Here is a 24,454-nt window from a genome sequence, read left to right as displayed (position 1 = left end):
GGATAGATATGGACTTCATCCCTCACCAAGTTTTCACTATGAGGCAACTATGTACAACAACAAAGCATTCGTAATTCAACATCAGAAAGTCCTGTTTCGACCAGCTTGTAAAAGTAAAATTATGTCACCTGGCGGTTATTTGTGTACTCGACTAGTCCATAGCATTTTTAATTCGAATCAAATATCAATAGAAAGATACATTGAACAAAGGTGAATGTTCGAAATTGGTTTCGTTTTTTCTCAATTACCATGCCCTTATAATTGACGTGTGGAAACAGTTAATATTGGTTTTGAGAAGAATAAATAGTTAAATTTTCCTCAGATATATATACAAATAAATGATTAACAATGTAGCTTAACATTTGACATACACAATTCATGCCGGCTTTCTTTTCGGACTGTACTGAAACTTTTACTTCTACCTACTATGCTACTGGTTAGATTTGACGGATGTCATTTTTCAACTAGGTGGAACACCCAATTCTTGACAGTGCACCAAAGATTGACCCTATTCATTTCATTTCCACAAATTGTTTTGGACAAGTGAGTCACCCTTCAAGAAGTGGAAATTTTTCAGTACAGTTGTAACCAATGGGGACTTTACTTCAAATTAGAAAGTACTTTTACACTGATATTGGAACAACCACATATGTGAAAACTACATCTATTTCTTTTTATATTTGTTACAATTTTATTATCGGTAGTTTTTTTGAAAGAAGGAGTAAAAACAATATTTTGTAACATAATATCACTAATATTGGATGTGAACTTGGCAACACTGTAAAATCCATTCATATTTCCCAATATAATTTTCTTCTTCTTCCTATAATATTTTTGTACTGACTCTGTGTGCGACATTGCCAGTTTGTTTTTGAGGCCGAGTTGATGGTTAGTTTCGAAACTAAGAAGCATTTTGTAGTTCTGTGGTGGCCGTGGTAGTGGATGGATGTATCAATAACGTACGTCCACAAAGAAGGTACGCGAGGCCATCATAGGGCTTTATTTAGTGTCGTATTAGTCCATTGTATTGATTGAAATGTGTGAGAGTTTTTCCAAAAAGTGAAAAGTAAGTGGTTAACTTCATTCACGCTGGTATCCAGGCCGTATATTCAGTTATGTACTTTTTTCTGCATCATAAAAGTCATTTACATTTTGGAGCATGATTTTAAAGGGGGGAACATTCTCATTGGCAGTGATATCACAGTTATTTCTGAAAATTCGATTTTTTTTCCAAATGGACGAATTTCGGTAATGATATGGATTTTATAATTTTTTTGTAAAAGTAGATGTCTATTAAAACACTTTTCACATACCAGAAACATATACCGTTTTTCGATGCGGGTTTCGCTAACCAAGTTACCATCGTCTTGTCTTTGATAAAAGACTCATCTGGAACGCTTACTTGGAAAAAGTTTTACACAAAGCCAGACTGTCTCTATGGACATGTCGAAGGATTTGTGGTAAAACTTGGGTTTTAGGTCCCAAACAAATCCATTGGATTTACGTAATGATTGTCAGACCAATAATCACTTATAGTGCAATTGCCTGGTGGCCGAAGGCTTTACAGAAAACGGCCCAGGCGAAGCTCTCTGGCTTACAGAGACAGGCTTGTCATGCTATCAGTGGTGCCATCAGTACCACACCATCAGCGGCCATTGAGATCCTTCTAGATTTACCTCCTCTCCACATTCTTCTGGAGAGAGAGGCTAGATGGACTACATACAGACTTGTGCACATTGCCAATTGCACAAGTCAATTTAATGCAGAGTGCAACAGACTGTTGGTTGACACTAGAAGTCACAGTATTCTGGAAATAATCTCTGAGTTTATGCCTCTAACTGTCAACTATGAACTGCCTTGTAAAGTAGTATTCCTGAGTAGAGAGGACTGGATCCTCCGGGAGAAGGAAATATTAAGAGCAGATAGTTGTTGGTTCACACTTGAATCAAAAACACCTTCCGGTTCTGGTGCAGGTGATTTTAGTAACAGACCCATGACAGATTTATCTACCTGCATAGGAACCTATGCGACTGTATTTCAAGCGGAAATTTACGCTATTGAATTGTGTGCAGAGAGATTGGAAGAATCCAACCTCATACACAAATTGGTAGCAAATTGCCAAAAGCGACTCTCCTCGATAGGAAGACTTAACAGATTGTCTATGGTCTGGATTTCTGTCCATACTGGCCTGAAAAGCAATGAGGCTGCTGACTTCCTTGCAAAGGAGAGTACTGCAAGCAGCTTCATCGGACCAGAACCTGTCATTGGCATCACTTTAGGCTTTGCCAAACAAACATTGAACACCTGGATGGCAAGAAGATTTATGGACTTATGGCAGAATCTTCCAGGGTTGGCTCACTTCAAGGCGTTTATTCATCCTTCGAAGCTACCAAGATACCAAAGATACCAAGATACCAAACAGTTGTTGGATTTCAGTAGGGATGAACTACGATGTCTAACAGGCCTTCATACAGGTCACTGTCATTTGAATCATCATATGCAGAGACTCGGACTGTCGGAAGACAGTGTGTGTCGCCTCTGTTTGGAAAATGATGAAATATCAGAGCATATACTTTGTGCCTTCCTCGCTGGGCACCGAATCAAGTTTATAGAGTTCGACAGAGCCGTACTCTAACCATCTGACCTAAAAGACCACTCACCATACAAACTGATTGGCTTCGTTAAGAAGCTGGGATTATTTGGCCGAGTGTGAATAGGTGTAAGCTACAACAAACCCTTGCGGGTTGCGGTGGAGGGTCGAATAGACCCACTCACTTGAAACCTAACCTAACCTAGCATCGTTTGGAGATAAGTAAGACAGCAGAGGTGTCAATTCTATTCATTAAATTGAAGTTAGGTGTCCCAGTGAAACACAAAAGAAAACGGTATCCCAGTGTTGCCAGATTCAACAAATATTCTTTCACATACAGAAAAGAAAATTACACAAATTATATGATTGTTTTGGAGTGTTCAACGCTATAATTACAACAATTTGAGAGACATCCATCGGATGATGGAAAAGTGTCTCATAATGATTTGAAAACACAATTTTCCATTTCACTGTTTGAGAAGAAGTCTGTGTAACCAATGGAAGATTTTTTCAAATAAAGAATAATAAATGGGGTAATAATAATATATTCTTGAGGGCCTTACCGATTTGAAAAACAATTTGCTTCAAAATATTGAAGCAATTCAAACACTGAAACGCCCTTCTAGAAATATACTGCCAGACGGTTATTTACGCATCCCACATAAAGATAAATGAAGTCCAGAAACAACTAAAGGTCATATCACGGAGTAAACATTTCTTGGAGCCAATCGGAAAATCCTCCACTGAACGGTTACTTCCAGTTATTTACTGTTTTCCTCTCTGGGAAAATATATAACATTGAAGGTAATATTATTCTCGAAAATTGGCAAGACGCAGCAATATTTGAGACGATTCAGATTAATGCTATTGAAATGTAAACACTATCTGTTTTGAAGTATTATGAAAGATGTGTATGATAATGAGGAGAAGAAAATTTAATCGTGAGGAATTAAACATATAATATATTTGCGTGTCTTACTGTTTTCAGGTGTTCCACAATTTGAAAAATGAACAATCAGTATAGAATGTGCTGAAGCGTAATGAAGGATAAACTGAAAGGTTCACCCAGAAAAGTTACTGCGAAATATAAACCACTGAAGAATCCAATTACTCAGTAACTTGTATTCATAAATTTTACCAATAAAGTGAATAATGAATGGAAACGATGTAATTTTCATATTCAGCTTTTTTCAGACAGTTGAAATTTTGGAAAATAATAATTTCCCGTTCTCAAAACCAAAAAAAATTTCACTTGTGAACAATACATCAACTGGAATCATCCTGTATATGTATTAATGTAGTCTATCGCATATGACATTTAGATATTTGATTCTTTTGATGTATGTAAAAAAATATAGCTGTTTCTATCAAGCAAATCATTCACAACTGCCCGTGGCGAATATAATTCTCCTATTTGGGAAAGTTCGAAGAGAAAAATATTTGGAATTTTGCTTTCGAATGATTACTTTCGTTTTTGTTTTTATTTTGCAATTAAACTGCTTTTACTGTTGATTGATTGATTCGAAAGTAATTATTTGGTTTGTTACTAAAATAACTGTAAAATTCTTCATTTCAAATTAGTCAATTTCAGAAAGTAATTGGTTTCCACTGATACTAAAAAAGTGTCATTCGTCAAGTGAACTCCATTAAAAAAACCAGAGATTGCTTGGAAGGAAATGATAGTTCAATTTAATATCTTTTCTCAACAACTACTTTCTTTTTGAAAATCATTTCTAATCAAACTTCAAAATCTTAAAAAATTAAAATTTTCACTTAATACGACAAATAAATAAATTTTAGTAATATTCGAAAGACATTAATAATTATTGAAGACTATGAACATGAAAAAATTGAAATGAAATTATTAGTATTTACTGATGTCAAGACTTTTACATTTATCCAATTTGGGAACGATTTCGAAGAAAAATTGTCACAGTGAAAATTTGATGATCTCAAAAATTCCTGGAATATATTGCCAACTGAAGCTTCTCCTGAGGGGTGAAAGTTGCTGATACTGAGCCTGTAGCCTGACAGTGTCGAGTTCTGCAAAAGGCTCGATTATCTCAAAGGGATAACACGAATAGTCTGTGATATCAAGGAATTATTTTCCAGTAAACTCATTAGTTTTGATAAAACTATCAGAATTCCTAGGCTGGAATAGAATTGTTGATGTACTGAAGTTGCACTATGGTACACAAGGAAACAAAATTCAATTGTTTTTTTTTGCTTCATGAAATTCCATGGGTAATTCGGTGATTGTAAATCTACCCTTATTTTCTTTCCAACAGCCCTAGTTTTAGAGATACAGCTATTGACCATTATTGTGTACTAGTTATCCCGGTGATAATTCGCGATTTCCGAGTGTTTTTTTTTCAGCACGGTTTTTTTTATTTTCATGCCAACACCCGCATTTAAATGGAACATGACAGTGTTTGCGATTTTTAAGGGCGGTGATTTTTACAGCCGACAGGTTGTCGGATTCCGGGTGACAATCGGAGGGCAAGGGCGACCAAAGAGAGGGAAAACTCAGGTAATGAATGGAACTGTGTTGGCTATTTCAGAGCGGTTTTTCAATTGCGATTCGAACATGGAAGTGAAAACTTTAATTCGTAGCGTAGAAAATCTCCCTTATTTGTGGGACAATTTTATAAACTTGAATTAATTTCAGTATATCAGTTAGCCTTTCTTCAACGCTGATAGGTACTCTTCTGGTGCAATCTTTCTGTAGCAAAGATCGAACAATTGCCACAAGTTCATCAATCGACTTTATGATCATTCGGTAATAGGTAAAAAACTTGTCTGGATATTCTCTGATGTTTTTGTATGAAACAGAAAACCGTTCTTCCTGGTTCCTCTTTCGGTGGTACGGGTGCACGTCGTACCTCCTTGGGTTGCATCTTCCAACAAGAGCGCCATCTGTTTCAAAAGTCCAAAGAGATACCACCATTTGATGATGAAATATATACAGGGTGTCCCTGGACTTCCTCTTTTCCTCTCGGGAATGTATAGATGGGGTCAAAATATCACCAGTACTTCATATAACTTTTTTTCCTAAAAGTCTTCGTAACCAAGTTACGGGCCCTCGAAGTTACAAAATGAAAAATGTTTTTCTTTGATAACTTTTCAAGTGAATATTCAAACTCATCCAAATTTTGGTAATTGACTAAACAAATGAATTCCTTCGATGAGCTTTCATGCAGGAGTCAATTGTTTTGCTACAAAGTCAGGAACGGACTACCCCCGATGGTCCACACCCCAAAACTTTGAAATGACAGATATTTTTCAATATTTTTCAACAAAATAAGGTTACTTGGACAATTTTATGAATAAAAGTACTCGTGTGGAAAGTCGATCGGAGCAACGAGTCTTGATAAAAATGTAGTTCTTCCCACGACATCAAACCCGCTCGTCCACCATTATTTGAAATGAATAATTATCAAAGCAGAAATAATAATGATAACGTTAATTCAACAACATTTATAACAGGAATAATACAAAGTATGCTAAAATGAAGTCGTAAACAAAAAGTACAGTACTTATGTATATGGAAGTTTAAGTCACAATTGTGATAGCAGATATTTTTTCAAAAGAAATATCAAGTTCTGTAGATTCGTGGTGTTTATAAACTAACAAGCTACTCTACTATGAAATATCGAATTCATTCCATATTTTGTATGTACATAATACGTGTGGAATAATCACGTTTCGTGTTGATCAGTTATCTGAATCTCATGAAACTCAACATTCGAATGTTTCAAATTCTTCTTCACAGCTAAACTGTTGAGGAGTTTCACTGATAATTATAATTTTATGGGAGAAATTCTTTAACACGAATCTAAATTCAGCTGAAAAAACGCACATCGGAAAAAATATTTACTATACTAATAAAAAGCAAACGAATGAAATACAAACGGCTGCACATGATCAGGGGGAAAAATATCCAGGGAATAATTATGTTCCATTTCTTTCACAGATGTTGACAAAAAACCTTTTAGAAAGTTTTGATAAAAAATGAGAAACTGGAATGCGATTTTGTTTTGTTGAGTGGTGCGTTGTCATATGACTATCATTGTATTGTCAATATTCTATAGGATATTTTGAATTTTTTTGATATGGCCGAACAGTTTACATTCAATGAATATGCAGATATGCATGTATTTTATGGACGAGCATTTTGTAATGCTGCAGAAGCTCGTCGTCTGTATTCCGAGCATTTTCCCAATCGAACGGTACCGTCAAGAGAAACATTCGAGCGTGTCGATCGCAGCTTGAGGGAGACAGGTATGTAATAATTGATAATTAATTTGAGCACGTTGTTTTATTTCGATATTATTGTAGGTACAGTTTTGCCAAAACGAGGTGGTGAGGGCGCTCCTAGGACTGTACGTACCGTTGTATTGGAGGAAAATATTTTGGAAGCCGTCGCTGATGATCCTTCAATGAGCATCAGAAATCTATCAGATCAGTTCCATACATCCAAGTCCACTATTCATAGAATAATTAGGGAACAACTGCTCCACCCATTTCACATCCAGAAGGTACATGCCATGACACCTCAAGATTTTCCAGCACGACTGGAATATGCCAATTGGTTCATGGATAGGCAAAGAGAGGATATGACTTTTATTAATCGAGTTTTATTCACTGATGAAGCAGGTTTCAGTAGAGATGGAGTTATCAACTCTCATAATCTCCATATATGGGCCGAAGAAAATCCCCATGGGATATTGCAAACCAAACACCAACGGAAATTCAACGTGAATGTTTGGGCTGGTATCATAGGAAACCATCTTATAGGACCATTCGTTCTACAGGACCGATTGAATGGAGAACGTTATTTGGAGTTCATTAAGAACGATTTGAATGGACTCTTGGAACATGTTCCATTGCAAACCCGAAGAGATATGTGGTTTATGCATGATGGCGCTCCTCCTCATTTTAGTTTGATTGTGCGTGACCATCTGAACCATATTTTCCACAATAGATGGATTGATAGAGGTGGGCCATATTCATGGCCATCGCGGTCTCCGGATTTAAATCCATTGGATTTCTTTCTGTGGGGGCATCTAAAAAGCCTTGTTTACGCTACACCTTTTCACACAAGAGATGCATTGTTGAATAGAATAACATTACATTGTGAAGCCATACGAAACGTCCCTGGAATGCTATTTCAAGTACAGAGAGGATGTCTTCGCAGACTAAGAAAATGTATAGAGAGAGAAGGTGGTCATATCGAGCAGTTTCTCTAGCGGATTTTTCATTTCTGTTTGCTCTTGAGGCTCTTGAGTTTCGTTAGTTAAACGTGTTTGCATTATAAAAATTCGTTATGAACATTTTACCTATCATTTCCATTTTCCTTAAAAACTAATATTTTCGAATAATGGTAGACATCTCAGGATAAATGTTGTTGAATTAACGTTATCATTATTATTTCTGCTTTGATAATTATTCATTTCAAATAATGGTGGACGAGCGGGTTTGATGTCGTCGAGTGAAACTACATTTTTATCAAGACTCGTTGCTCCGATCGACTTTCCACACGAGTACTTTTATTCATAAAATTGTCCAAGTAACCTTATTTTGTTGAAAAATATTGAAAAATATCTGTCATTTCAAGGTTTTGGGGTGTGGACCATCGGGGGTAGTCTGTTCCTGACTTTGTAGCAAAACAACTGACTCCTGCATGAAAGCTCATCGAAGGAATTCATTTGTTTAGTCAATTACCAAAATTTCGATGATTTTGAATATTCACTTGGAAAGTTATCAAAGAAAAACATTTTTCATTTTGTAACTTCGAGGGCCCGTTACTTGGTAACGAAGGATTTTAGGAAAAAAAGTTATATGAAGTACTGGTGATATTTTGACCCCATCTATACATTCCCGAGAAGAAAAGAGGAAGTCCAGGGACACCCTGTATAATGATGCAGACATTATATACATGATGATGTATATAATGTCTGCAGAAAATACTAAACGTGGATTTTGATATTTTGAAGATACTAATTCAATCGCTTACATTTATTTCAATATTCTGAAAAATGAGATTGAAAATTTAAAAAATTTTTCGTTGGTTGGAATATTTGAACAAATGACAATGAAAGGAATAATACCCCTAAAAATATTGACTGTGTAAAGGTAATTGTAGAGTTTGAAATGTTAATCTCTCCTAGCTGTCCAAAATGGGAGTAAAATTCATATTTCTTCAGATGAAATTAGGATACAAATTGAATTACAGACCAACATTTGACAAAAGAAATCTTGCAACTCTGTGTATTGTGTTATTCAATATTCTTCATGGTTTTAGCAAAGAAAGTAGTACTTCGAAATTCTTCTGCTCTTCGAAATTCCTAAAGATAAGGAATTTTACTCAGTTTTGGAGAATAATTTTTTCCCAGATTTTAGAATAAACTCATTAGATAGATACTAGATATTAGTTAATTCACAAGTAAAATCACCTGCAATCATTGGAAAAATATTCTATAAATGAATTGAATTGTGATGTTTTCTTGGATGGAACATACATTTAAGAAAGAAAGGTTTTGGCTTTTTACTTCTCCATCCTTATAAAAAAATCCTTGAAAATTTATATAATGGAGAAGTAGGGAGCCGAAATCTCTCTTTTCTAAAAATTAATCTCTCCTAAAAATATACCTCTTTCAATAAAAATATATGAAGTATCTTCTTAATGAGGGTACTTCATTTGAGTAGATATTATTTTAGAATCACTGTACTGGATAAAAAACAGTCATTTATTTGATGATAATTGTTATCCTATTTTTAATGAGTCTCTTGACATTTATCAGAGTCTACATGATTGTGATAAGACTATGCTTTGATGTTGAATTCGATTTTATAACCGGAAAACTACTATGAATCTTTACAGATAATGACATTATGAATGGAATGGCAGATTATAATTATGTTTATCATCATACTCGTTTATAATAAACACGGTGTGTAATTTCGAAAGAGTTTCAATTATATGGATCGAGAGGAAGTTTTCAAAGTTCAGAATAGAACGATGATAGGGTGCTACTACACAGGGTGATTATTTTAAAATATACACTAGCTAATGAGTTCTAAAAAACAAAGTGATCAAGATGAAATCTGCAGTATTATTATTCATTTTTTTCCTTGTATGGGTTGGAAAAAAGAAGTCGATTGGGGTGAGATTTGGTTACCCAAGCGGCCTACCGTTCAATGGGTCTCTATACTGGTAGTTCATTGGTCCAAAAATGTCACAAATCTTCTCTAAGAATGATGTGTCTCTATTCAGATTACCAATGGTTACTCCACCCCATTGATATTAGGTATTGAGAGAATGTCTCCCTAGAGATAATAATAATAATAATAATAAAGGTCTTTATTATTTTCAAATAATATACATATAGATTTTAACATTGTATGCAAAAAAAAAAAAATAAAAACATTTCTGAAAATAAAGGGCGAAGTTCATTTTCTGCAGACAAACGATAGTTTTACTACGAAAATGTTCTTCTTGGATTCTGTAAGTGTCTCTCTCTGGAATAACTTGAGAATTTGTTTAAGAAAAAAACACCATCTAATAAATCTACTGTACAATCTACAATGGTGGGTATTCCTTGTCGAGAAATACCCATCATTTGAAACAATAACGTCAACAAAGCTTCTGGTTCCAATACTATGTCTGACATCTTAAAAAATCGCCAATGAATTCGGTTACAAATAAAGATTCACTCTTCTTATTGGAGAAAGCCTATTTTTCAGCAAGTAACTCAAAATGATATAAAAAATGTTTAATGTATTAACATAACTATTTGAATTGCTTCAACATCATAGGCAAAGAAATGGTTTCCATGATCAAAAATCAACAAGCAGCCTTCTTCAATATGTCATCAATCGTTGGAATAATGCAAACGACGAAAAGAAGTTTCGAAATTTTACTTTTGAAGACCTTTGATTGTGTCATGAGGATTTACTAAGTCAACTTTGACGTTATGATCGAGAATCTCGGCTATGTATGTCAAGAATTAAACCTGGTACAAGAATCTGACTTCAGATCTGAAATCACCATCTCGAAAATGTATAATATTAGTGATAATATTCAACGTAACCATTATGGAGAGGCAGGAGTGCTATGTGACGCATCACAATTACAATAATAATAATGTTTATTCATAAATAGTGAAAAAATACAGACCTTCTATTGTTACAAAATCAAATGAATAAAAACAAACTTGGTAATATGAGGCTTAGAATAAACAAAAAATCCACCGAAGCTGATATTATCAGCTTGTGTATGGTGAGATTATTATGGTGTGATGTTGACGAATCAGATGAAATACAGTCAAATTAATGGAAAAAAAAACAAGGGTAAAAATGAGATTACAGGTTAACCAGAAGAATGTGTTTTCAACTAGCTTGAGAGTTTCAGATATAGCTTAATTATAAAAAGAGCAGTAGACCAAACTTGGAACACAAATGGCTGAAGAAAAGTGTAAACAGTATAATGTTTTTCCAAGGAAATAATACTAAATGATAATACCAAAAATTTCATAAAAATAAAATTACTATTCAGTTTATCATAACGATAAGATTGAGAGTATTCAGCAGAATATACGAATTGTAACTATAATTTGTTGTGAAGTAAGGATAATTAGTACAAAAGAATCGTTTCAAACATTATATTTACGTCATAAATTGATCATGAAATATGGGGCAAGCGCGATCATCAAAATCAGGAAAGTATAACTTGTGTTGATGTGATGATGGTATGCCACAGATTTCCACAGAAAAATCTGACAGAACGAGTGTGTGAAAGAAATTATTTTATATAGCCTTAATTTAATATCAATCATAGTATGTATTTTTTATATCGACTAATCGATGTGTTGAAATTCTTGATCTTGAAATCAGCCATAATTTCAGCTTCTTCTTGAACAGAGATAATAAGTTCAGTTGTTTCAATTCATTTGGTAGATCGTTATATATCTTTTGCCCAAGAAACAATGAGTAGATATTTTTCAGTGTTCGGTGAATTCAAGTCTCTTCTACTTTCTGATATGACAAAGAAAATATGCCATAGCGATGAAACACAGGAAGTGTTTCATTGACTCGGCCTGCTTGATTCCACTGAAAGCGATGTATTATAGAAGTAGGCGAAAATATGCAGACTCTAGAATCCAGATTCTACATGCTGAAAATCTTTCTTTTCATCACCTCATTATTGCCAATGTTCAAATTTGATATACAGGGTGAGTCAACAAGATTCCTTCGATCCATGGCTATCAGGAAAAACAATTTTCCGATATATCGATAAATACTATCTTTTAAAATTATTTTTTCATTATTGTTCATATTGAAAACATTTTGAGTAAGTGAACGTGAATGAATGAGTTTTTGTGGTTACAACAATTAATAAAACTGGGTATAATTTGTAAAATATCTGTTTTTCGTATAGTATACCTCCATAGAAAACTCAATTTCATGACTCAGCAAACACGATCCTCAATAGTTCTCAAGGGTGGTGAAGGATTACACACATAACATGGAAAAATGTGCAATAATTCTTTTCTGGAACGATGGATTAACGTCTTTTTAAAGATTCAATCGCCGTAATGAACTTTATTATCTGCTGCAACTTCGTTAGTATTGTTACTGCCTGTCCGATCTCACTACCCGATATTTTTCAACAAAAGCTGTTTTTTGCTGTGATGACTATAAACCATGCTTTTTTAAATTGGAGTATTCCAATAACTGAATAGTACTAGATGGAACCTGTCGGTCATCAAAAATTCAGATATTCTTCTCTGCATGACCCGTGTCTATAAAAAAATAATAGTTTTTAAAGCACTGGTTTGGCTGTCTGATGAATTTGATATGTTTTTTATTTCAACAAAACCCAGACCTTTGTTCCTGGGTTGATGGATGATCGTATAAAAACTGCAGATCACTTCATCATACTGTTTATAAAATAATACAATATGTAGGGTCTTCTCATACATCATCAAATATGTTGCCAATCACCTGACGTTTGCCTTTCTCAGGTCAGTTGTCTGAAGAATTTATCAAGGTTTACCAGGGTATAGTTTATTGAGCACTTTGGTCTACCCTGCTAGGGTGATGGTAGTTCATTGGCATGAGTTTACTGAAATTTCAAATTGATAATGGAATATTATTGAAGAAAAACCATGTACGAGTACGTAAAATGCTTACAGACTGGTTTTACTGGTGTCATTGGAAATAACCTCTGCCTTTTTGTCTAGTAAAACATCACTATTACGCGATCAAATTATATATTATATTCTTCCACTAGTCCTCGAACGAATATTTAGAGATGGCCCAATTTATGGACATAAATATAATTTACGAATAATGATGAGCGAGGAACATACTAAAAAGAAAGAATGGTGAGAAAAGCGCAAGTGCTCTTTGGATTCAGTTTTCTTTATATTTCAAAGACTACTTCTCTCATTTCAATGCCGACTGAAATGAATATAGAAACGAGTCATACAGTTTATATTAATTGATGCTACGCTGAAAGAGAATGGCCGTTTATATTTTTCTCTGGAATGTGAAGGTACAATAGAAATACATTGCTATTATTGAAATTGTGAATGTTATACCAGTTTGAGCTATTAGTGCTGTTATATACGGATTGTTTTATTGGAAATGATTTGAATTAGATCTGCACGTACTGCATCTGAATAGATATATGAGTACAGCAAACTGAAGGGAGGCGTTACGGGAAAACCTTCAGTATCAGTAACCTTCAGTATCAGTAAACTTCAGTATCATGCACAACTCCGACGGAGTTCGAATGTAAATTTGTTTCACCATTATATCAGGTTGGGCTAGGTCCGACAAAATATAATATTAATTTCCTGCATCTGATAACCGTGTTTATGCAGTGCATTTCTTTATTGTCCCCCCCCCCTTTTATTTTTTGAACGAGTCAACTTAAAAAATTGAAATTTGGGATAATGAAATTAATGCATGAATACTTTATTTTGAAGTAAAATTGACACATGCAAAAATGAAAGAAAAGAGGAGTCTTGTGACACATCTTTTTGAAGCATCTGACAAATGCTTCACAACCCCAGGTTACAATGTTAATATCTTCAACTACTACAAAATGGCGAAACTTTTAATAATTGCCTGAATACATTGACATTTAACTATACATGATACGAGGAAAGAGCTTGAGGTTAGTTCAGAAGTTACTCGAAATGGTTGCCTTGAACTTCTTGACATAAGAACAGCCTATCCGATATTTCACGCCGAACATTTTCGAAGACAGTAACGTCAATATCTCTACAAATATTAATTATTCTCTGCCGTATATCCAATATTGAAGTAGGTTCAGTTTCGTACACCTTTTGCTTCAAATAGCCCCATAAAAAAGTCCAAAGGTTACAAATCTGGCGAGCGAGCTGGCAAATTTTGTAGAACCTCAACGGCCAATCCAACGACCGAAAAAGTAGTATCCAAGTAGTTTCTTTCTTGTCTGAAGTAATGTGGTGGTGCTCCATCTTGTTGGAATACAATATCCTTATCGAATTCATTAGGATTCGCTTAGACGCTTTCAGTGGTGAGAGGGTCAACAGTAGTTTCCAGCATATTCAAATACAGTTTCCCTGTTGAATTTTTATCAATAAATAGAGGTCCTACAATATGGTTTCCCAATATTTCTGCCAAAACGTTGATTTTTTCTGGATATTGGATATGTGTTTTCCGGGAAACGTGAGGTTTGGTGTCACTCCATTAACAGCAAACAAAAAATAACTTAACAAACCTTGTCGGGCTGTTGGAATTGCCATATGGCAGATAAAAAGAAATATTTCTAGAAATATCGATATTAATGTGTTTGTCTTCAGGAAATTATTGAATGTTCCGCCATTTTGTAGTTGGTGAAAATATTGACTTCATATTCTAGGGTTATGAAGTATTCATCAGGAACTTCAAAATGATGTGTCACCAGACCCATTTGATTTTTTTCCCCAGATGGTGCCCAGTCGCCATCTCGGAAGTTCCATCTGTCAAAATTACTTCAAAAAAAAGTATTCATGCATTAATTTCATTATCCCAAATTCAAATTATTTGAGTTGACCCGTTCAAAAAATAAAATAAGAGGGGATATTAAAGAAATGCACTGTATATGGTCTTCCAAAAGGGACTTCCGAACTTCGTCTATTTTATGGTAGCGATAATTATCCCACCGAGACGATAATTCGCAATGTGGTTGATAAATTTGAGTCCAGGGCTCCGTAAATGTTGACGAAACGCAAGATTTTCCGAAAACATTGCCGCTGTCTACGGGAGTGTGCAGGAGGATCCAAGGCAGCCGATTTCGTGTCGCTCAAAAGAACTCGGCCTTTCGCAGACCACAACTTGCCAAATTTTGCATCGTGACTTGGGCCAGTACCCGTACAAAATTCAACTGAACTAGGAACTGGAGGTAAACGATCATAGACAACAACATGTGGTCAATGAATGGGCTTTGGGGCAGTTGGCAACTGACTCTAATTTGACCCCGTTAGACATTTTCTTTGTGGGGTTTTCTGAAGTTGCAGGTGTATGCGAATAAGAAACAGCGGTCTTCAAAGTCAAAACTGTTTTTATGACGTCATGAAACAAAAATGTGTTGAGCGAAAAGATGGGCTAACGTAAGCGCGCCACGTGACTGGGTGGTCTGTCTCGTGGAGGGATACGCCTGGTCGCCTGTCTGCCTGAATTATTTATGTCCACTGAAAATTCAAATCTCCCGCCACGATGTGTACTCTGATAAGCTGGCGAGCTTCGTGACAGTTTGAGGATGCTACGTAACAATTTGGTACACTCTGATTGGTGCACCGCTGGGTGACAGGACACCACGTGCTCTGGTTGACTAGGTGGTCTGTCTGCTCTGTCTGGCGAGCTGAAAGGTAACCAGACTGTTGTAATGACGTCATAGTCTGCTTGAAATGAGTTAACTTCTACAAAGTCAACATAACCCACGCCGTCGGTCGAATTCAGCTTGATTTATGCGCCAGAGTCATGGAAAATTAGATGTGCCGGATGCGCTCCACCTAGAGAAGCTGTGACATCAATAATGGCATGAATATGTCTTTCAAACGAATGAAAATTCGATGATTATCTCACACAGGCTTTGTTTCATTCAAATATAGGAAGTGCTTGATGAAATACCTTATATATTATGTAGAAAAACCCAAATATTTAGAGTGTATTCGTTTATATGATAATCTGTTTGGAACACTAATTTGTTGTGTGTTGTTCTGGTGTGTAAAAAGTATTTTTATAGGTTTCGCTAGAGGTTTCGGTTCAACCTTCCAAATGTAGATCACATCTGGATTTTGATCCAGAAATTAAAAATCTCTCATTCCATTTTGAATGTTAGCCAAACTACAGGAGAATGTAATGAAACGGAGCCACCCGGTTGGTTACAGAATTCAACAACCTAATTTACTGACGAAAAATACGAATATCGGTATAATGAAAACGAAGGACATCCGATGTGATGACTGTTTACATAATTCTTAGAATCGTCCGATATAAGAGGTCACGCAACTTGTATACAGAACCAGATAACATTATTTTGGTTTTTCCTGTCATAATATTTATAAATAATTATGGAGACCTTAATTATACTCCTAGATTCTTTAGATCTAGTGTATCGAAAACAGATAACACAATTTGAAATTATTTTCGACTGTAGTATGTATATGTATGTATAGGATGATCCATAGTGAAACCTACTCATTACTCAATAATTTATCAAAAAATATTCTACATGTAAGTGAAATGAGTGTAATGCCCGTGGATAACACAGTTCCGCACTACAACTTTTAAAAATATTTTAAAATCATCATACCAAGTAGAGTGGACTGGCAAAACCGCCCACCGGTAGAAGCGGAAGAAACTTGGTATACAGATGGCTCAAAGAGCCAGAAGGAGTCGGTATATACTGAGGAAGGGCAAAGACGAGAATTGCACTCAGCCTCGGACATATTGCAACTGTGTTCCAGGCAGAAGAAACGGCCATCGAATACTGTATAGGGAAAATAAACAAGTAGAAGGTCACAAATAAAATCATTGCCATTTTCTCCGACAGCCAGGCGGCAATCAGGGCGCTCAACTCATTTCAAGTTCTCTCAAGACTGGTGGAAAGGTGTCTGAGCACACTCAAGGAGCTATGTTCTCAAAATAGGGTCACTCTAGTTTGGGTACCCGGACATGAGGGTCATAAAGGCAACGACGAGGTCGGTGTTCTAGCCCGTGAGGGTGCATCCAGAACCCTTATACGGAGTAGCGAAAGCATGTATAAAGACAACCATTTGATCATGGACGCAAGCCGAATCGATAGATCGATGGAATAAGCTCCCAGGAATTAGGCAAGCAAAAAAGTTCATAAAGAAACCATCGCCCAAATTTATGGAAGACCTGCTAAACCACAACTGTAAAGTTATAAGGTGGGTCATAGCTGACTCAGGAAACATATGAGCAACATGGGTTTGACAGAAGAAACCCAATGCAGGTTCTGTGAAGAAGAGGAAGACACGCAAGATGCGGGAAAGAGAAACTAGAGGCTGCCAGCTATATGAAGGGGTCAGTGTCAAGGCTATGTAGTCTCATCAAAGACATCAAGCTGGATAATGAGCTCCACAACCAAGGATCATCACAGTATATCTGAAAATATCGCAGTGAATCAGGCCATGGACTAGCTCCCCGACAATCCAATCTAAGTGTAATGAATACGTTGTTCTAAACATTGAAACGATTGTTTATATCTTTTGATAAAATTCAAACAAAAACGAATCCGACAAAAGATATTCTTAGATGAGTACATCTAGGAATGCTATCCGTTATGTTAGATATCGGAGGATACTCTGCCACCCTGTAGACACGTGTCTCTCTTCAAGTTATTTCAATATATAAACATAACATAACATAAACAAACGATACAGACAAGCATTCATTCAACCGATACAATTTGTAGAGTTCGGACCCTCAATAAATATTTGAAAATCACGAATTGTATTTAACATATCTGTTTTCCAATAGTTGGTTCTGTTCAGTCTCCATGGTTCACCATTAACCCACAAAGTGTACCGAAAACCCACGCACACGGATAGATACCTGCACGCACTATCAAACAATCATTCTGGTCAAAAGAGAGGAGTCATCTTTACTCTAACTGAACAGGCAAGAATAATATGTGAACCGGAGCATCTCGAGGAAGAACTGAAACGTCTTCAAGTGTCCTTGAAATCGAATGGATGCAGTGTACCCAAAATCAACAAAGGTCATGAATCTGAACAGTTCACGGCTCAAAACGGGAAGAAGGTTTAGGTGGTTGCACGTGTGTATCTATCACATTTCCCTAGTATCACAGACAGAATTGGAAAACTATTGGGGAAGCACAACATTAAAACGGTTTTCAAACCCACCAAGAAGATACTAAGTCTCAGGTCAGCTGAAGACGAGAGAGACCCACTATCAGCAGCAGGTGCATATCGCATACCGTGCAATTGTCGGAAGGTATACGTCGGAACTACCAAAAGATTCATGAGAACAAGGTTGAAGGAGCATGAAAGAAACTGCAGACTAGTGAAGGAAACCACATGATTCTGTTTGGAAACACGAAACTCATTACTCCCAACCAGGGATACCATAGCCGACTGGTACGGGGGACAGTAGAGGTCCAGAAACATTCCGATAATTTCAACAGAAAAGAAGAAGTTGTGAGCTTCAACCTAATATGGAAGCCTATTCTAAGAAGTTCAAGAATAGCAAAGAAGAGCAAACAGTATGACGCCAGGTAGAAAAGAGTCGACGAATGTTATTGACATTTTACCTTATCCAGATACAGGTATTAGCACACAAGACTAGCTGAGTTACCGTACGCTTTACACAGCCTTAATATCCAGTCATCTGAGATTACTCAAGATATATCAGTCTCAGAAGAAGCTAGCCATTCGCGCCAGCGAAACGTCAGGAAGAAATTGACGACCTTCAAACCCAAAAAATAGTGATACTGAAAACCTCGGCAGAGAAAGCCTTCACCATTTTTGTACAGAGGTTCAAAAATTTTTACAAAATCACGATACGTGTTCCACTGAACAAGACTTCTTCGGGCAAGCTGATAGGCTTCATTGAGGAGCTGATAACCTACCTAATAATGCATTTGTGGTACTACGATACTAGGTGGGCATATACACATATGGCGCTACTAGTATCAACTCCATATGGTTTTTAGTTAACCCTAAACTTCAAAAGAAACGTGTAATAATTTCACAGCTGTCCGTCTATTAGTTTATGAGACAGAACATTTTGAGTGAAGCAACTTTTGTTAGTTTGAAGAAAATGGAAAAACATGAATTTCGTGTGTAAATGAAGTATTGCATTTTGGCAAAACAATAAATACTGTTGAAGCCATATAAACATTATTTGGACTTCGCACCAGGAAAAATCAACCGTTGAAAAGTGGTTTGCTGAGTTTAAACGAGATGAAATGAGCACCGAGTAAAGTGAAGTTGGAGCGATTGCATGGGGATCGAAAGTTCCACAAGCAAAGGCCATATAAAAATTATATCAAATACAGCGATTGGCTTGTTTAAACATCACAGAAGCCATGAGAACAACACAAACCCCGGTAATGGAATTATTTATTGGTCTGACCCCTCTGGACCTGAACGTTGAGGAGTTTGCGTTAATGGTCATGTTACGATTGCACACGGCAGGTGAAAACTTTGAAGTAGGTTCAATTAAAGCTGAGCCTATGACGAGAAGCGCTTACTGCACAACCTCTGCTGCAGACAGCCAGTGACGCAACTGAACCCAGGTTTGTGTTTGATAAACCCTACAAAATACAAATAGAACAGAACACAGAGTTAGATACTACAAATGCAATACGCATATATACAAACAGCTTAAAAACCAAAAAAAGCTCAGGATGTGGAGTTTACTCCAGATCACTGAGCCTAAGGATCAAGTCGGGAATGGAAAAAATACCAAAGTGGTTCAAACAGAACTAGCTGGTATCTCAATCGCTGAGCAAGAAATAACCAGGAAAGGAATTTTTGGCAAACACATAACAATTTGCACTGATAGTAGACAAGTCGTATTAGCCTTAACAGACAACGTGTTACTTTAGAGCTAGTACCAGAGTGCCACCATGATTTAACCAAAGCCTTGGTAGATAACATTATCCTGAGGTGGGTTGAAGGGTACTACATGAGTTAAGGTAATCGTATTGTCGACTCTTTAGCCAAGGAAGCGGCTGGACTGAGAATTTTAGGACCAAGTGACACCTAAGGCCTTATGACTTCGACAATTACGGAACTAGCCAAACGTCACACCCATGCTCATTCTCTGAAGAGATGGGATGAAATCAAAGGGTGTAGTCTAGCCAGGATCACCCTGGGCGACTCTGGGAAGCTGACGCCGAAGAAATATCTGACGATGACCAGGAAAAACTTACGCTTAACAGTAGGATTTCTGACTGGCCATTGTCGAATAAAGACACACCTTCATAATATGGGAATGGTGGACACACCTCTATGCAGGATGTGTGAACAGGAAGATGAAACTGTCAGGCGTGTCTTATGCGAGTGTCCGGAGTTATCGTCAATAAAAGAGTGTGTGTTCGGCGAGTCTTGACCTTCACCTGCCGATATAAAGGAGATGTCTCCTAGTGACCTGTCCACCTTCCTAGAAAGGACGGTATGGACGATGACCTAGGAGGACCACTCCTTGGAAGGACGTACAATGGGTCACATGTGGCCTGAATACTGTGGGCCTACACTCACCCTCCCTACTCTACAGATTCAGATACAGAAGTGAAGTTGATCAAGATAACTGAGGCTCTGAAGATATCAAAGAAATGTTTTGGACACATCGTGTATGAATATTTGGGTACGCGAAAGATCTCTTTAAAGTGGGTGCTGCTCCAGCTCAAAAGACGACCAAAAACAATAAAAAATTTATGATTCTGAGTTGTATTTGAAGCTGTTCCACCTTAAAAAACTCGAATTCATTCATCGATATGTGACAATGGATGAAACATGGCTCTATAATTCTACAATAGATTCAAAACGATCATCTGAGTGGATTGCACATGGTGAAACGATGGATGCGCATGGTGAAATATTCATCGATGGTCCTGTTTCATCAAGTCAATGCACTGTGTCACAAATCAAAGGAAACGATGACGAAGAAAATCACAACAGTAATATGCTATTTTATTCTATGTCAGCCTAGGATCTTTCACAGATTCATAACGGATTATTTAGTATTTTGCAAGGCTTTTTTTTCTATGCCATTTTCAAATTTTTAATGTAAATTTCTTATTTTTTCCTGAGACAATCACTAGATTTCAAAACATTTCCACACCTCTTCCAAATTTATACTTTCCTCATTACAGTTCGTACTGCACGTGATACTGTTCTTGAAATAATAATAAAATGGAAACTGTTAAATTGCTACCCTGTATAATCATGCATTGTCTGCGGGTCCGAAGGAAAATTATAGCATTGACTTGAGAGCATTAACTTATGCCATCTGCCATGCCCAGCCACCATCATAATTTTAATTGTGTCATTATCAAGTGTTTGTAAATGGATAATTATGTGCAATAAGAAAGCAATTAAGATATTTTTCCGGAAATCATAACTCCATCGTTCAGTTCAAACCGCTTTTGATTTTCTCATGAATATGCCCTTGACGACTTGCAGGGAAAGTTGCTCGATTGAGAAATGTTATTTATATATTCAGAAGAAAGCAATGCGATCAGAAGAACGTGATGTGATCAGAAGACCCGGTACCTTCACCAAAACTTTGAAATACTATTTGTTTTTATTTATTCACAGAAGAAAAATAATCACAAAGTATACTTTAATAAATGCAGTATTATTGTGAATGAACAAGAATATACCACGGAAGCAGTAGGTACTGCTTGTATGTGGGCGTATACACCATGAGTATATATAAACAAATTATTCGAGAGTACTATACTAAAATTACTAACAATAAAATGTCAAGTATACAATTATTGTGAGAGAAAAATAAGTATAATTATCAATGCGGACTACCATATAATATATTTACACAAATAAACACACTCTCATATAAAATGTACGCTTATACACATTAAATTAATCGCATGTAATATAATTACGAATTATAGATACTGCATATAGATAATATAATTGGTTCTGAACTTAAGTTCAAAACTTAATGTAAAAGACTTTCAAAAATTTGTTTTTATATATATAAAAGTGTAGACATGTGAAATGTAGAATAATAAATATCGAGATGAAAAATATGAACTTTTAGGATTTCAAAATACTCGAATATACCGAAATACAGGTACTAAGCACACTTAGGATAACTTTCATTTTTCAATTATTGACCGTATACAGAGCAAAAAATAACGCCACAAAATGGCGTTATTTTTTGTTCAACGCCATTTTGTTTTAAAGTGGGTGCCGCTCCAGCTCAAAAGGCGACCAAAAACAATAAAAAATTTATGATTCTGAGTAGTATTTTGAGCTGTTCCACTTTGAAAAACTCGAATTCATTCATCGATATGTGACAATGGATGAAACATCCATATAGTTAATAATTCTACAATAGATTGTAGAATTATTAACAATGAATATTGTTAGAATATTCTCATTTAGTTTTCAGTTTTACTAGTAGAAAAGTACCACGTCAACAATCTCTAAAATGGTAATTCTCGTCTATTGGAAGAAAAAATTACAGCGATTTTTATTTACGGTGCGACGCGTAACTTTCACGAGACCGAAAGTATTTTCAATGAACGTTTTCCGAATCGTCCTATCTGTAGAAAATATTTGATGGAACTTATATCCGAATTCACAACTACCGGTAGTGTACATAACAAAAAGCCCCCAGGTCATCCGTCCATTCCGAAAGAACAGCAAGTGGAAATAATTGGTGAGATGATAGTAAATCGTGAATAGTCTATTTATTCGAATGTTTGTGAGGTGTCTCCTTCTACTGTGTGGAGACGTTTGAAGAGGAATAGGTATCATCCATACAAAACTAAAATGATCCTGATCTAAGAACAGAATTCAGCGAAATCATGACGAAAACCATTGCAAGGCATCCATCCTACCTATCCCCACAATATTTTTTTAGTGACGAATGTAATTTTTTTTCAAATGGCAATTTTCACAGACAAAATTGTCGTTATTGGAGTGACACCAACCTTCACGTTTTATTTTATTGATCAGAATTCAACAGAGGAAGTATATTTGAATATGCTGGAAATACTGTTGACCCTCTTATCACTGAAATCGTCGAAGCGAATCCTGATGAACGATATGGATATTGTATTCCAACAAGATAGAGCACCACCACATTACTACAGACAAATAATAAACTATTTGGATACTACTTATCCGGTCGTTGGATTGACCGTCGAGGTCCTATAGAATGGCCAGACCGCTTGCCAGATTTGACACCTTTGGACTTTATTTATGGGGCTATTCAAAGCAAAAGGCATACGAAACTGAACATGCTTCAATACTGGATATACCGCAGAGAATAATAAATATTTGTAGAGATATTGACGTTACCTACTTCGTTCGAAAATGTTCGGCATGAAATATCGGATAGACTGTTCATATGCCAAGAAAGTAAAGTGAACAGAATTATTAAAAGTTCCGACATTTTGTAGTAGATAGTTGAAGATACTGACATTATATTCTAGGGTTGTAAAGCATTTGTCATGAGCTTCAAAAATATGTGTCACAAAACCACCCTTTTTATTTAATTTTTTCCCAAATGGCGCCCAGTCGCCATCTAATGCATTCATGCATTAATTTCATTATCCCTAGTTTCAATTTTTCGAGTTGACACGTTCAAGAATAAAAAGGGGAGGGGGACATTAAAGAAAGTATATTGATGATTATTCCAAGGATTATATGAAGTTTCATTTTTTTTATTCATCTAATTAGGCTGTAATAGCTTGTTTGGATAAAAAATAAATGAATAAACAAACAAACAAATAAATAAATAAATAAATAAATAAATAGATAAATAATAAATACCTTATTCAAATTCATCATCATTATGTGAAAGTTTTTTTCCGAGATTTTTGACCGTGGTCTGAAGGTATTTATTCGTGCAGTTTCGTTTACTACTGCGGTATATATTATTGAAGGCTATAAGATAACAGTTGCAGTGCTCGAATTGTTGTTCCCGTTGTTCCCAACGCAGAAACTACAGTACTGGAATATAACTCCACGCTCACAAATAATAATATAAAATCAGATTCGAATACCAGCATTTTAGTTCTTTCGTTGGGGAGAACTGGAACAACAGCTCGAGCACTGTGACTGTTCTCATCGCTTTTGATAATGTTTACCGCAGTGGCAGATGAAACGTCAGGCATAAAAACCTGCAGACCACGGCGAAAAAACCGGAAAGTGGCTTTCACATACTCATCTCCGGCCGTAAAAGTTTACATTCTTTAACAATTATAAATCAATGTTTTCGATTCTTCAAAAAAAACAATAATTAACATATCTTTGTTTTTTTGAATAAATTACGCTGCTGTTCACATCCACGTATGAAATAATGGGGAATATGTTTATGTGTACATTTAAAATACCTTCAAGGTAGGAAGCAATTGGTATTTTCAATTGCCATGTATTTGATTTTTATGAAATAACTCAAATAATTCTTGTACCTAGACACTTCAATATTTTTTGAATACGTTTGATATTGTACTGAATTGAGTATCTATACATGACATTACGATGTCATCGATGCCATGAGTAGATCAAACTTATTCCGTGACATTAGAAATAGTAATTCATGAATGAATTGTGTGTATTTTCTAATATTATTCAGATTAGT

At 35.9% G+C, this 24,454-nt stretch overlaps 1 protein-coding gene across 3 annotated transcripts in view; it reads right to left on the bottom strand.

Annotated features, from left to right (window-relative positions):
* LOC111512000 (neuroparsin-A) overlaps window positions 1-24,454 on the bottom strand; it is a 110,529-nt gene that overhangs the window by 10,125 nt on the left and 75,950 nt on the right. The gene's annotated exons all lie outside the window — the stretch shown is intronic.

This window comes from Leptinotarsa decemlineata, unplaced genomic scaffold (genome assembly GCF_025532065.1).
Source record: "Leptinotarsa decemlineata unplaced genomic scaffold, Ldec_3_MD MMD2_tig00003736_RagTag_RagTag, whole genome shotgun sequence".
Classification (NCBI taxonomy): domain Eukaryota; kingdom Metazoa; phylum Arthropoda; class Insecta; order Coleoptera; family Chrysomelidae; genus Leptinotarsa; species Leptinotarsa decemlineata.
Note: the sequence above shows the minus strand (reverse complement) of the source record. Positions and strands in the feature narration are given on the sequence as shown.